Source organism: Panthera tigris, chromosome B2 (genome assembly GCF_018350195.1).
Source record: "Panthera tigris isolate Pti1 chromosome B2, P.tigris_Pti1_mat1.1, whole genome shotgun sequence".
NCBI classification, from domain to species: Eukaryota; Metazoa; Chordata; class Mammalia; order Carnivora; family Felidae; genus Panthera; species Panthera tigris.
This window is the reverse complement of record NC_056664.1, coordinates 128,893,755-128,909,640: the sequence shown is the minus strand read 5'-3', so window position 1 is coordinate 128,909,640 and position 15,886 is coordinate 128,893,755. Positions and strand designations below refer to the sequence as shown.

General features: G+C 38.3%; 1 pseudogene; it reads left to right on the top strand.

Annotated features, from left to right (window-relative positions):
- Window positions 1–9,698: 9,698 nt before the first annotated feature.
- Window positions 9,699–13,513, top strand: LOC122238764 (annotated as a pseudogene).
- Window positions 13,514–15,886: the final 2,373 nt, after the last annotated feature.

The following is a 15,886-nucleotide window of genomic DNA, read 5'->3' as shown; positions in this document are numbered from 1 at the left end:
GCCAAAAAGGAAAAAAAGAAAAGAGAAGAAAAAAGTCTCTTAAAAGTGGTAACGTGACTAAACATGAAACGTCTGCATTCATGTTCATTATGGAAAATGTGATTCGTTTTATCCTTCAATATTACGGACTCTGTCAGATACACCCTTAAAACTGTTTAAGAGTGGGGGCTCCTAAAAATTTACTCCATTAGGATAACTGATAATGCAACTTTGGTTATTTAGTCTCAGCATGAAACTTTAAGGACGGTGGTGGGGATTTTTACTTCTTAATAAATATACTTCTGTAATTTTGACTTTTTTCCCCCAACAAACGTGTTACTTTTATGTTTTAGGAAACCAATAAAAATTAAAAATAGAAGCACTCAGCTTAGGTCCTCCTTCTTCCAGGAATCCTTCCCTAACCCCTCCCTCCCCAGGCAGGATCGGAGGCCCCTCCTGTGAGCTTTCTGGGGCCTCACTGAGGTCCGGGTCCCTTATGTCCTCCCCACCCCCCTGTGTATTAACCCATCAGTCTCGCTCGGAGTCCAGTGGATACATAGCACATGGTAAGTGATTAGTTCTGTTTTATGACCGAAGGAAGAGATAAAACGGTCTGATGTTTTAAAGTTTTGGCTCTAAAATTACATAGTGGCATATTTATATACACTCAGATAAAAAAAACACTTATTTAAAAGTTAAGGATCTAGAAAAGTTGCCCCTGTCCGATGTCTGTGTTACACATCCTGAACAGTCCCACCCCTAGGTGTTTATCCTCTAGAGCGATGTTTTTCAAAGTTGGAAGCCCATTTTAGTGAGTCGTGAAATCAGTTAAGTGGATAATGATCAGAATTTGTAAAACATGAATTAACAGAGAATAGAAAATAACAGACTATGTCTCAGGTCATCGGGTATTTGCTTCATGAAACAACCCCCCCCCCTTCAGTTTTATACACACACAGATGTGTGTCATGATGTAAAACGTCATTCCTTAGTATGAGTCATGGTCAAAAAAGTTTGAAAGCCACTGCCCTAGATAAATTTTCATACATATACACAAGCAGACATGTATGAGGTTTACTATGGTGTTATTTGTAATACTCCAAAGCTGGATGCCTTGTTGTCTATCTGAAGGAGAACGGTAAATTATATTCATAAAATGGAACCTACCCAGAACAGTGGTGAATGAAGTAGTTTTGTGTTTCAACATAAATGTCTCAATAATGTTGAGCCAACCAAAAAAAAAAAAAAACCAGCAGACAAAAAAAACCTCAGGTTGTTGAAGAGGATATCATTCAGTATTCTATGAGAAATTCAGAACTTGGTGAAATAAAGCTGTTGTTTAGAGATTCATATATAGGCATGAAAAGTAAGGAGTAGTTGTGAATAAATTGATACCCTAAAAGTCAAGCTGGTGGTTTTCTCCTGGGGGGATCAAGGCGGAAGCGGGGAGATTGAGAAGGGACATACTGAGGACTTTTGGATGCTGGACATGCTTTATCTCCTGACCTGGGCAATGGTTACATCAGTGTTTGCTTTTATTACTCTTTGTTAAACGATATATGTAATGTCTATGTATCACAAAGTATCCCCCCAAATCTATTAAAATATGGGTGTTGCGAAATGAAGCCTGAATCCAGGGCTCTAGTCTATTCATATTTCCTAGCTTTTCTTTAAAAAGAGAAAAGTTGTGATCAGGGATAGGTATCTAGGGAGTTTACACAATATCCGTAATGTTTTATTTCATAACTTGTAGGGTGGATAGGTCTATGTTCATTGAATTGTTTATATGCTTTTATATTTAATTTTTTTAAATAGAAGAAAAATAAAATTCATAGATAACATTTTGAACATTTGGTGTGTTTGCTTTCCGAAAAGTGACTGTTATGTATTTTTTTATAAAATTGAAATTATATTTTATACAGTAACATAAGCTAAAATCAAGTTCTTTTATGAAAAATTTAAATACTAAAAAGTATATAGAAAACCTAACGGACCTTCACGGACCCTCATCGAGGATTTTTAAATGTTAACATGCTGTCCTGTGCACTTCAACAGTTTCAATTCCTCCGTCACTTTAGGCTACATTCCAAGTGCTCAATAGTTACATATGACTAGTGGCTATTATATTACATTTTACTGTATTATTTTATATTATACTGTATTATATTCTATAACAAAACACTTCCATCATTGCAGCAATTTCTGTTGGAAAACATGGTTCAAGGTGCAAATCCTTTGTTGGTTATGTAAACTGCAGACAATCTTTTCTTTGTGTTTTCGTGTCTTAAGATATTCTCCTCCATTAGGGAAATGTACTTAGAAGTTTTTTCTAAGTGTTAAAGTTTCTGTTCTTTTACACAATTAGTTCTTTAACTTACCTGCCTTGTAGATGTATAGATACGTATTTTTTAAATTTATGTTGTGAGATCAGGACGAATTCATTCTCTTTTTTTCTGTGTGGAGTGGCAGTGAACCCCGCACCAGTACCAGCTCTCTCATATACATCTTCCCAGATATGCTTGGACTCATTTCTGGGCTCTTCACTCTGGTCATGGATTTGTCTCCACGAATACTACACATTTTTTTATTTACTGTTGCTTTCTACCTAGTCTATTTTTTCAATTCTAAGAATTAAAAATTTTTTCGTTAGGATTTTTTTTTCCCTTCCCCATGAGTTTTTTAGAAGTATTCTCTAGTTCTAAATGTGGAAGGTTTTGTGAGTTATCCTTTTGTTATTGATATCTAACTTGCACTGTAGTCAGCAAATGAGGGCTCTATGTTACCCATTCTTTGAAATTTGAGAATTGCTTTGTGGCCTCATGGTTAGTTTTTCAACTGCGCCTTGAATGATTGAGAAGAATATGTACTCAGACTTTTGGGGCAAGGTAGGTATAAAAACATAAATACACACGCGCGCACACACACGTGTCTTAGATCAAGCACAAGAATTGTGATGTTCAAATCATTTTAACCTTACTAGTTTTTTGGTTTGTTTGATCAATGACTGAAATAGGTGTAATAAAAAGATCACAGTAAAATAATGAATTTTCTCATTTCTTCTTGTAATTCTGTCACTTTGTAAAAGTTGAAAGTACAGTATATACGAGTTTGGAATTGCTGTATTTTGAAATCTGTAGATTGGACCATTTGTCATTCTACAGTGATGCCCTATGCCTCCCCACCAAATGCCTATTACGTTAAAATCAATTTTTAGAATACTCTAGTTACACCTTTTCAGTTAACATTTGTTTAGAAGATCTCTTTAGCACAGATGAAATCTGATTTTTTTTTTCCTGTTCTGCTTTGACAATCTTTGTCTTTTAATGGAGCTCTCAGTCCAATTAGATAAAGTATAATTAATGATATATTTAGGATTAAAGCTAACATTCTGTTTTATGGTTGTTTTTATTGTTTTCTTTGTGTTTTTTTTTCTCTTTGCCACCTTTTGGATTTTTTCATACTCTGTTTTCTTCCCTTTTAACTAGTATGAAAATGTTTTATTTCTTTTAGTAGTTTAAAATTTTTTAATGTACAACTTAATCTAAAGTTTATTAATTCTACTTGCAAATAATTCAAAAACCTAGGTTGCTTTGACACCAGTTAATTACATGTTCTCATCTGGAGTTTTAAATTTTTTTTTTTTTTTTACGTTTACTTATTTTTGAGACCGAGAGAGACAGAGCATGAACGGGGGAGGGTCAGAGAGAGAGGGAGACACAGAATCTGAAACAGGCTCCAGGCTCTGAGCGGTCAGCACAGAGCCCGATGCGGGGCTCGAACTCACAGAAGGAGAGATCATGACCTGAGCCGAAGTCGGTCGCCCAACCGACTGAGCCACCCAGGTGCCCCTCTCATCTGGAGTTTTAGTTAACACCTTGTTTTTTTTCCTTCTATAAATTCGACATCATGATTTTTTTTCTCTTTATGCATCCTTTGTCATTCCTTCTTGCATCTCACATCTATCTTTGTCAAATATGTTTCAGAAGCTTGTTTATTAAAGGAATGTTGACAGTGAACTTTATCTGAAAATATCTTTTACACTTTTGAATGATGGTTTTGTCTGGTATGCAGTTGCAGGTTGACAGTTTCTTTCTCGGTCTTTTGGAGGTATCATTTCATTGACTTCTGCTTTCAATGTTACCATTAGTTCTAATAACTTATTTGTTGTTAATCTTTGTTTTTGTTTTTTTGTTTTTGTTTTTTTTTTGCTTACTTTAAGATCTTCTCTTTTATCTTGTGGTCTACAGTTTTATGACAGTGTATCTAGGTGTGGACATTTCGTTTATCCTGGATTGATTGTTTCCTGTCTCTAAGGTTGGGCTTTCATCAGTTCCCGAAAGTTTCATCTTTTTTCTTTCCGTGTAGTTTTCCCTCCATTTTTTTTCCTATTCTTTCTTTCAAGACTCTGCTTACACTTTGGTTAGACTTGCTCAGTCTATCCATTTCTTTTAATCTATCTTTTGTATATATTATATATTTCTTGTTCATGTTGAATTCTAGATAATTTCTTCAGGTCTTTATTTTGACTTTCGTCCAGTTTTGTTTTCTCCAAAATGAGCTATAATTTATGTATAGTAAAAGCACAAAAATAAAGTGTATGGCTTTATGAAATTTACATATGTGTATGCCTGTATGATCACCACTCGGATAAAGATAGAACACATTTTCATCCCTGTAAAAGTTCCCTCCGGTGTCTTCCACACAGTGGAGCCACTCCTCTCCATCAGTCAACTCCTGTCCTGACTTCTATCACTATGAATTATTTTCAGGTGTTCTTGAACTTCATATAAATGGAATCCTATAATGTTTGTGTGTGTTTCCTTTTGTTCACGGGATATTTTAGACATTTGTCCAGGTTGCATGTATAGGTAATTTTTTGTTGTTGGCTTTATAGCAAAGGGTGGTAAACTATGACCTGTGGGCCAACAACATATTTTGGCATATAAAATTTTATTGAACATAAATATGTCCATGTATCAGGGTTGAGTAGTTAAAACAGAGACCGTATGACTTATGAAGACTAAACTATTTACTGTTTAGCCCTTTGCAGAAAAAGTTTGGTGACCCCTCTTCCACAGTATTGCATTATGCGGGTGGGACTGCAGTTCATTTATCTATTCTTTTGTTGATGACCATTTGATTTGTTTTCAGTTTTTGGTCATTCTAAATCCCATTTCTGCAGATGTTCTTGAAATTGCTGCTGGCAGACATATACTCCTATTTTATGGATATATACCAAAGTGCTAAATTGATGGTTTTAGGGTAAGTTGATTGCATTCCCATGAATATTAATAATGTTGAACTATCTTTTTATATTTATCGGCCATTGAGATTTCTTTTGTGAAGTGCTATTCAAATCTTTTGCCTACTTTTTTTAGTGGGTTATCTTTTGTTCATGATTTTAGTTCTTTATATATTCTGGACGAGAAATCTTTATCAGGTATATGTTTGCAAGCATTTTCTACCTGTCTAAAGTTTGCATACTTATTCTTTTAATTGTTGCCTTTGGATGAGCAGACTTAACTGTTATGAAGTCTGGTGATGTTTCTTGTACCCTTCCCACAGATTTTTTTTTTTTTTTTTTTTTAGGCTCATTTTTTGCCTACCCTCAAGGTCCTCACAGTTGGGTCTTTGATTTATCGCCAGTTGATTTTTGTGTATGGTATGAGATGAGGAATATCAAGGTTTCCCATATGGACATTCAATTGCTCTACGCATTTATTGAAAAAACCCTCTCATGGGACACCTGAGTGACTCAGTTGGTTAAGCATCCAACTCTCAATTTCAGCTCAGGTCATGATCCCAGGGATGTGGGATTGAGCCCTGGCTTGTGTTGGGCTCTATGCTGAGCATGGAGCCTGCTTAAGATTCCCCCCACCCCTACCCCCCACCATCCCCTGCTTAATGCTCTGTCTCTGTCTCTCTCTCTCTCTCTCTCTCAACGAAAAACAAAATACCTTTCTTTTTCCATTGACTTGCAGTCATCCCTTTGTTGTAAATGAATGACCATAGGGGTGCCTGGGTGGTTCAATCAGTTGAGTGTCCCACTCTTGATTTTGGCTCTGGTCATGATCTCAGGGTCCCAGCATGGAGTGTGGAGCTTGCTTAAGATTCTCTATTGCCCTCTCCCTCTGCCCCCTCCCCTGCTTCTGTTCTCTCTCCCCAAAAGTAAATTAATTAAATTCAAAAAAAAAAAAATGAATGATCATACATTTGGATGTGTTTTTGAACTCTGTTCTGTTCTATTTGGACTATATCAGTTCTTCTGTCAGTATCATACTTTCTTAATTATTGTAGTTTGTAGTAACTCTTGACGTAAAGTAGTGTAAACCCTCCACAATTTTTTTTCTTTTTAAGGATTTTTTGGATATTTAAGTGTTACTCATTTCTCTATAAATTTTGGAATCAGCTTGTCAACATCTATTTAAAAAAAAAAAAAAAAAGGCTACCAGACTTTTGACTGGGATTGCATTGCCTCTACAGAATAATTTTAGAAGAATGACATCTTAAGGGAATCTTCCAATATATGAACATGGTATATCTCTCTATTGAATAAGTTTTTCAATTACTCTTAGCATTGTCTTGTTTTTTTAGTGTGAGGGACTTATATATTATTAAACTTAATTTCTAGGCATTTGAGGTTTTTTTGGATGCTGTTGTAAATGTTCTCTTTTTTCAATTTTGTTTCCAGTCCTCTTGCTAGTATCTAGAAATACAGTTGATTTTTGAATTTTGAGCTTTTATTCTATAATTTCACTGAATGCACTTTTCAGTTCTGGTAGTTTCTAGGTTGTTGGAGATTTCCTAAATGCACAATCATGTCATCTGCAAAAAAATAAAAAGTTTCACTTTGCCTTCTTTTTTTTTTTTTTTTTTTTTTAAAGTTTATTTTGAGAGAGAGAGAGCATGCAAGCAGGGCAGGGGCAGAGAGAGAGAGGGAGAGAGAGAATCCCAAAGAGGCTCCATCCACAGTGCCAGTGCAAAGCCTGACTTGGGGCTTGAATTCATAAACTGTGAGAGCATGACCTGAGCCAAAACTAAGAGTTGGATGCTTAACCAACTGAGCCACCTAGGCTCCTCTAACTTTGTCTTTCTAATCTCTATTACTTTTTTATTTTTCTTGCCTTATTGCACTGGCTGGGAATAGCAGAATAGTATTTAACAAAAGTGTTAAAATAGATAGCCTTGGGGCTCCTGAGTGGTTCAGTTGATTAAGCATCTGACTCTTGATTTTGGCTCAGGTCATGATCTCACAGTCATAATAAGACTGAGCCCTGAGTCAGCCTCCATGCCCAGCATGGAGCTTAAGATTCTCTCTTTCCCTCTGTCCCTGCCCCACTCATGCTCACTCTCGCTCTCTGTCTCTCTCAAAAAACAACAACAACAACAACAACAACAACAACAAAAGTACCCTTGCTTTCCCCTGATCTTAAAGGAGGATACCTCAATTCTTCACTATTAAGATTATGACACTAAAGGGGTGCCTGGGTGGCTCAGTGGGTGAAACATCAACTCTTGATTTTGGCTCAGGTCATGGTCTTGCAGTTTGTGAGTTTGAGCCCTGCGTTAGGCTCCACAACACTGAAGATGCAGAGTCTGCTTGGGATTCTCTCCCCTCCCCTCTCTCTCCCCCACCCTCTTTGCCCCTCACCACCCCTCACCTGCTCTCTCCCCCCTCTCTCTTGCACATGTGCACACACATGCTGTCTCAAAATAAATTTTAAAAAATATTTAGTATACTTTTTTTTTTATAGATGCCTTTTACCAGATTGAGGAAACTTCCTTTTATTCCTGATTTACTGACATTTGTTTTCACAGATGGGTATTGAACTTTTAAATCTTTTATTTATAAAATGCTTTTAAATTTATAGAATATTTGCAAAGACAGTATAGAGTGTTCCTGTATACCCTTCACCTAGCTTCCTCTAATGTTAACATCTTACATAACCATGATACATTTACCAAAGTTAAGAAATTAACATTGGTGCAATACTATTAACTGAATGACATATTTTATTCAGATTTCCCCAGTTTTTCCACCAGTGTCCTTTTTCTGTTCCATGATCTGATCCATATACCACATGGCATTTAGTTATCAAGTCTTTCTAGTCTGCTCCAATCTGTGAAAACATTTTAGTCTTTCAGACATTGCCACTTTTGTATTTTATACAGTGTCCCTCATTTTGGGTTTGTCCAGTGTAGTCTCACAATTGGACTGAGGTTATGGACTTTGGGGAAAGAATACCAGAGGAATGTTGTGCTCTTTTTTGCATCATATCTGGGGGCACGGGATCTCCACATCAACATGTTAATCACATAGTTTAGGCAGTGTTTGCCAGGTTTCTCCATTGTAACACATTACTACTTTTCACTTCTTATACTTTATTTTGTTTAAGGAAGTCTACACTCAAAGGGATGAGAGGGAAAAGTATCAAATGATTTGTGGATATGTTAAAACTACCATGGTAATTAATAAATGTTTTGAAGTTGTGCAAATGTGCTATTTCTCAAAGTGTAGCCCACTAATTTTAGCATTCAACTGATCTTGCCTGCAGCAGTTATTATTGTGGTATTCTAATGATGATTTTCCATTTCCTTCCTTCTTTCTTTTTAAATGTTTGTTTTGAGAGAGAGCAAGCACACACACAAGCAGGGGAGGGGCAGAGGGAGAGAGAAAACCCCAAGTAGGCCCCACACTGTCAGCACAGAGCCCAATGCAGGGCTTGATCTTACAAATGATAGATTATGACCTCCATCAAAATCAAGAGTCAGATGCTCAACCAAACTGAGCCACCCAGGGGGCCCTCCATTTCTTTCGTTCTTTCTACATTTATTAACTGGCATTTTCTGACTCTGGAGCTAGACTGCCTGGGTTCAATTCCTAGTTCTGCCTCTCCCTTTTTATATAGTGTAATCTTTGACAGTTACTTCTCTATATTTGGATTTTCTCACTATACGGTGTGGATAACAAGTGTCTACCATAGAAGATTGTGGAGAGGATTAAGAGAGCTATTACATAGAAAGGGCTAATGATTATGCTTAGCCCCTAGGAAGCACCCATTTCTTTGTTCCTTAATGTGGTAGGTTATTCTCATTTTAATTATTTTAACAATTGTATAAATTATTAAATTGTCATGTACTGTTGGGTAAATCTTACATATATTTATGTGATCTGGATTAACTTTTTTAATTTTTTTCATGTAATATTCATGAGTCATAGTGGCTTTTTTTTTTTTTTTTTTTTTTTTTTTTTGCCATGGCAAAAGACAATGAATGATAGAGTCCTTAAAAAAAATTACACAAGAGCTTAGCAACTGAAGTGGCAATATTCCCAACTTTCTAGAGTGATTTATATCAGAGTCTTCTGGTAGAGACAGAGATAGCTCTTGCAAATGAGTCTTTTAAAATATTGAACTGAGCAAATTCGAAACTTGGCATGTATTGTAAAAGAATGGTCACTCAACAGGAAGGAAAAAATGATTATAGCCCTTTTGCATGTTTCACCATGAACACTGTATTATTGTAGAGGTTTCAATATTTGGAATTTTTTAAATGATTCATTTGCTAGCAGTATGTATGGGCACTTTCTATGTGCCTGGAAATATGTTTTGCTGCTTTTGGATACTTCTTTGCTCTTGTAAGCCAGTCAGTCATTTAAAAGTTGAAGGCAAGCCTACTTGAATATTCAGGGAAACTCAATGTTCATTTTTTTAAAGTTGATAAAATTGAACTCTAATATTTTTCCTGCCCCCCCCCCTTTCCTGTCAGCATCTTGAGTTAGGCCCTTATCATTCTATGCTATTTTTCCCTGTATTGAGATTTTCCTTCCCTTCCTTTCCTGTACAGTGACCACTGGGGTTGGTTCCTGAAAAGAACCCTTCTGTGACATTCCAGGACTTGAGAAAACAGGTCCTTGACTTCTTAGCCTGACTGGTCCTTTTCTGTCTAGTCCCAGCTTGCTTTCCTAGCCTTGTAGTCTTTCTCCTTAGATTTAGTCCAGTGGCACAGTTAGTCATTAGTTAGTCAACTAATTAGAACCTGAAGTCACTGTATTGTTTTTGAGGCTATGCTTTTTTATTCATGCCATTTCCTCTGCTTTAAGTGGATTTTCCAAAAATTTTCCAGGCTCTGTTGAGAGGATACTCACTCCACAATCCTCCTAGCTGGATAGGAACCCTGTAATTTGTAATCTATAGCCCTTGTTAAATTCTTACCTTTCATCACCAATCTTTATATCTAAATGTCATTTCCAGTTGGTCGGGTTCTTAGAGATAGAGTTCCAGTACCTACCATGATACTTTGCATACAAAGAGCTATTGCTAAATAGCTACCACTCTTAAATACCTACTATAATTGTGCTACAATTTTGCAAAGTAAGTATTATTGTCTCTGTTTTAAATTGTGAAGAAACTCAGTATCAAAGAGATTAAGAAACTTGCCCAATGCTGTGTAGTTAGTAAGTGGCAAAACTGGTTTGTCTGAGTCCAAAGCTCTTGCTATTTCTTTTATGACATACTACCTTGGTACTACAAATAGTTAAAATTATTAAATAGGTGTATTTATGGAAAAACACTACTAAAATTGCTTCACATAGATTGCCAATATGCTACGTAGAGTCTTCACTTCAGTAACTAAGGTAGCTGCTGTGGACTACCTGATACACTCCTACTTTCTAAAGATTTTTCTTCCAAGTTTTTGATACTAATGGATAAGGTTGATTTTGACTTTTCTGGGGGTCAGTGAAACAGAGATCTAAGCACAATTTGCTTGGTCTTTGTTTTTAAGTAGATAGTTTTGCATTTGCCTAATAACATTTACTAGGCAACTGATAAGGTAAAAATAGTCTGGTTATCTTTTATGAAGTACTTTTTCTCTTTGTACTGAGGTATTAAATACATAGGGGTAAAGCATAGAAAGCATGTCCATCTTAAATATACAGCTTGGTGAATTTTCTGTATGTATACCTGTATAGCCACTAGATCAAGAAAGACCATATTACATCCATCCAGAAAGAGAAAATTTCCATGCTTCTCCCACCTAGTACCTCCCCTAGAGGTACTGATTTCCATTTCTACAGATTAGTTTTGTCTATTGTTGGACTGTAAGGGTAGCCAGATAATATGCATTCCTTTGTCTGACTTCTTTCATAATAGCCTATTTTTGAAATTCATCCATATTAATGCATGTGTATATATTTTTTCTCATATTTTTCTAAAACATTCCATCGTATCAACATACCATAGTATATTCATTCTGTTAATAGATGTTTGGGTTATCTTCTAATTTTGGCTACTACAAATAAAACTGCTATGGGCACAGGGCCAGTACAGGTCGAGTGGGCGTGGCATGCCAACAGGTGCCATGGTAAGGGGCTCAGCAGCCATGCTGTTTTCGACCATGATGTTGGGGAAGCCCTGCATGGGTAGGGACGTGGAGACGTACCTGCTCAAGGTGTGGGCATGGTTGCGGGGGCCACATGCCATTGGCTGGGCATTTGTGACCCCAGCTGGGACAGGAGACAACCTACGGAAGAAGAACCTAGAATCTGGAGAATGGTCATCTGGGCTGGACCACCACAAAGCCAAGGCCATGTGACCCGTCTTCCTCATCAGGCATTCCCACAACCATGTGAATGCCTCCCTGGAAAAGACCGCACACTAACGTCCCTGGGTCATGAACAAGCTGAACTAACTAACTGGGCTCTAACTTGCAAGCTTGGGGTTGAAGTTTAATAAAATTGTCCATTTGTCCATGACCCATGCAAAAGAAACCACCAATATGGTAAGCAAATATCTGCCAGGCATCTGCAAGGTCAGCACAGACCTACTAAGGGAAGACCCCCATCAAGCCCGACCTGCCTGTGTTCCACTGGAACACAGTGTATTACAAAGATAGAGCCCGGATCAAGACCGCCTTCCAGAACTACAACCACTGGGCAGAAGCCAAGCAGCAGGAGGACAGTTAGGAGATCTTCATCTGCCGTGCCAACATCGTCTGCTACATGGTACTGGGCAGGGTAGTTCCCTCCAGAAGGCTGGCTCCACCTCTTTCTCAGCAATGGCAGCATCGCCCACCTGGTAGTCCTGCCTGATGCCAGTGCTACTCAGGACTCTCGGGGACACAGGGTTCATGCCTCTGGATGAGATCTCCTGCTCCTGAGGACCTGCTCTTCTTCACCCCCAGCCTGGCTCCAGCGGGTGCCACCAAAAGCACAGCTCCTTCCCGTCTTCTCTCCACAGGCTGCACAGCACAGTTACACTGCATTTCTCAAGGAGGAGAATGAAAAATAGGAACACCTAAAGAATCCAAAATGTGGCATTTCAGTCCATACTTCAGGCCCAGGATGGAAAAAGGAGTCGTTCTGAGCAGAGCATCCTGATTGCTATCTCGGGATTTTCTGCATTGTCTACCAGGAGGAGGCCTCACCAATGCTGTCTGTGGGGACCACGGGCAGTCCTCATGGGGGCCTTTGGTCATGACCACAGTTGGCCATGTAAGCCCCTTGAGGCTTGTCAGCAACGCCCATCAGGCACGAGGGGCTCTGAGGAAGAGGGGCTGCCAGTGCTTCTATTCAGAACTTCTTGTCATACGTTCTTCTCGTTTCTTAAAACCTTTTTGTCACTTCAATATTTGTCAACCAAAGATTCTTTTCATCTGGGCTCTTGCTTTGATAACCAGTTTCTCAGTCCAGAGTCCTGTACCTCTGATGCTGTTGGATCTGGACTCAACTGGGGCCTTAGGCCTTTTCCTGCACCCACGAGCACCTTGGCAGGTGAGGGAGGTGACTGGATGGTGATAGTACCGTGCAGGTCCTGTTTCAATAAAATACTCGACAGCTCAGTCTGCCTCTGGCTGTTAATCCTTTATGCTTGCAGGTTAAACTATTTAGACATGATGTGTCCATCCCAAATATTCTGTTAACTTAGGAGAAACTACAATTTCTATGAAGTGGTCATGAACATTTTCTGCACAATCAGTGCAACTAATTGGGACATTTGATCCATTTCTCTGTCAACTTTGGAATTAACTACAGAATAAAATTTTACTGAGAAAAAAAAAGCTGCCATGAATAGTCATGCACGATCTTTTAGTGACATTTGCAGTGTTTTGTTTGGGAATATATCTAAAACTAGGATTTTAAAGTCATGGGGTAGCCATGTGTTTAGTTTCAATAAATTCTGCCAGGTCAACCAACGGTGAGTGAGTAAATGGAAGAGTTGTAACAGTTCCACATTTTCAGCAGGACTTGATATTGTTCCTTTTCATTTTAAGCCCTCTGGTGGATGTGAGGTGGTATCTCATCGTTTTCTTTTCCATTCCCTCGTTGTTAATAATGTTGAGCACCCTTTCAAATGTTTCAGATAATTTGGATTCCTTTTTTTAGGCAGTACTTTTTCATGTCTTCTGCATATTTTTATTGGGTTGTTTGTCATCTTATTGATTTGTAGGAATTCCTTATATTCTGGATAAGAGTCCTTTGTTGAATATGTGTATTACACATAGCTTCTCAGTCTGTGACTTTATTGTTTTCTCTTTTAATGATGTCTTTTGACAAGCAGAATTTCTTAAATCCAGTTTATAATTTTGTTGAATACTGTGTTTTGTGTCCTGTTTAAGAAATCTTTGCCTACTCCACAGTCATGAAGATACTAATTATCCTTCACATTTAGATCTGTGTTCCATTCTGTGATTTATCTCAATAGTTTTTGTATCATGTGAGATAAGAATCTAGATTACTTTTTGTTTTTCATTATAGAAATCCACGTGCTCTAGAATCATTTTTTGAAAAGAATTTCCTTCATTGAATTGCAGTGGTGAAAACCTAGTTTCCATCCACTTGTGTGGGTCCGTTTCTAAACTGTTTTTTACCATTGTTCTTTTTGTCTGCCTCATGGTTAAAGATGGCTAGCCAGGCTCTATCATGTCAGTATTCCAGCCAAGAAGGAGGGGAAAATAAGAGTATGCTCCTTCTCAGAGTATGCTATTTTCAGAATTTGCATGTAACAGTTAAAATGCCTACATCTTGTTTGTCAGTAATATGACAACTCTTATCTTCAAGGAACATTGGAAAATGTCCTTATTCTGGGTGCCCTTGTGTCCTTTTAAAATTCAGAGATTATATCACAAAGAAAGAGGGGAGGAATGGATATCAGGAAACATTTGTAGTCTTTGCCGTAACTTCTGTTTGGAGCACTTTGTGGGTGTGTTTAATAAACATTTTATTTGATTACCTACCCCTCATAGGAACCTCGTAAGTGTGCAGATGTCACAGCCCTGTGATAGAAAACTCTCCCAGAACTGCTTAACAAGAAGTGTACCGAGTAGTAATAGAATCAGCTGCTTTCTAGTGAGACACATGTCCATGTCTTGTTAAAGTTCATCTCAAATCACCCAGTATTTCTTTATATGGTATTGGTGCCATCAAAACAGCTGGAAGGGAATAAAAGCCTAAATCAGGAAAGTCTAAAGAAAGAGATGGCTTAGTAGGTCTGATAATAGTGTGGACTATGGTGGGAGGGAGACCAGTGAAACATCTGTGGGTCTTCTAAATGTCCCCTTATACTTTACATTTTGGAAAAGAAAACGTAGAGGTCTAGGTTCCAGTTTTATTTGTTTTGATTTTCTTGTTGGCTGCCATTAATGCAGTTAGTATAGATTTTTCATTTCAAAGGACTTATTTAGTATTTCTAGACCTTGAAACAAAAGGTCTCTGATGGTTAAGGTTTGGGCCAGCCCAGTGTTAAATGTCCTTCCCTTTTCATGTCCTTCCCTGGGAGAGATACTTGGAAATATCCAAGAAGGGTAGATGTGTTAGTCTGCTTGACTAGTCTGCCATAACAAAATGGTACAGACTGGGTTGGATTAAACAACAGATTTACTTACAGTTCTGGAGTCTAGAAGTCCAAGATCAAAGTGCCAGCAATTTTGTTTTCTGGTAAGGCTTCTTTTCCTGGCTTATAGATTGCCGCCGCCTTGCTGTGTCATCACACAGCCTCTCCTCTGTCATGTGTGGAGAGAGGGTAGTCTCTGATGTCTCTTTCTCTTCTTGTAAGGACACAAGTCCCATTCTTATTCAATCTTAGTTACTTCCTTTTTAAAGGCCCTGTCACCAAATACAATCATGTTGAAGATGAGGGCTTCAACATAAGAATTTTGGAGGGACGCAGTTCAACCTATAACGTTATGCTCTCTATCCCCCTTAAATTGATGTCCTTCTTGCATGCAAAATACATTCATCCCATCTCAACAGGTCCAAGAGTCTTAACCCGTCCCAGGATCAACTCAGAATTCTACATTCCAAAGTCTTACCTGAATATCATGGGGCACCTGGCTGGTTCAGTCAGTAGAGCCTGTGACTCTTGATCTTGGGGTCGTAAGTTTGAGCCCCACATTGAGTGTGGAGCCTACTTAAAAATCCTCTAAATTAGGTATGGATGAGACTCCAGGTATGATTCATCTTGAAGCAGAATCCCTCTCCAGCAGTGAACCTGTGAAACTAAACTGGTTAGGTGGTTCCGAAATACAGTGGTGGGACGGAAATAGGGTAGATATTCGCATTCCAAAAGGAGAAAGCAGAAAGGTCACGGGAATGTTGGACCCCAAAGAAGACTAACATCTAGCCAGGCAAACTCTATTTGATTTTAAGGCTTAAGAATAATCCTCTTTGGCTGCGAGATCTGCCCTCTGGCCCGGTAGCCCTGGGCAATGGCTCCACCCCTGAGGCACTGGGTGGGGGCAGCCTGACCCACCGACACCAGGGATGGGAGCACCACCCTCTGAAACGAAGGGAGGAAGCAGCCTTTCTCTCTGTAGTGGGAGTAGAAGTGAGGGTGTCTAAACTGCCCTGGGGTTCTTTCCTTTTCATGAGAAATAAAACATGTTTGCAGCCAAATAGTTCAATGTCTAG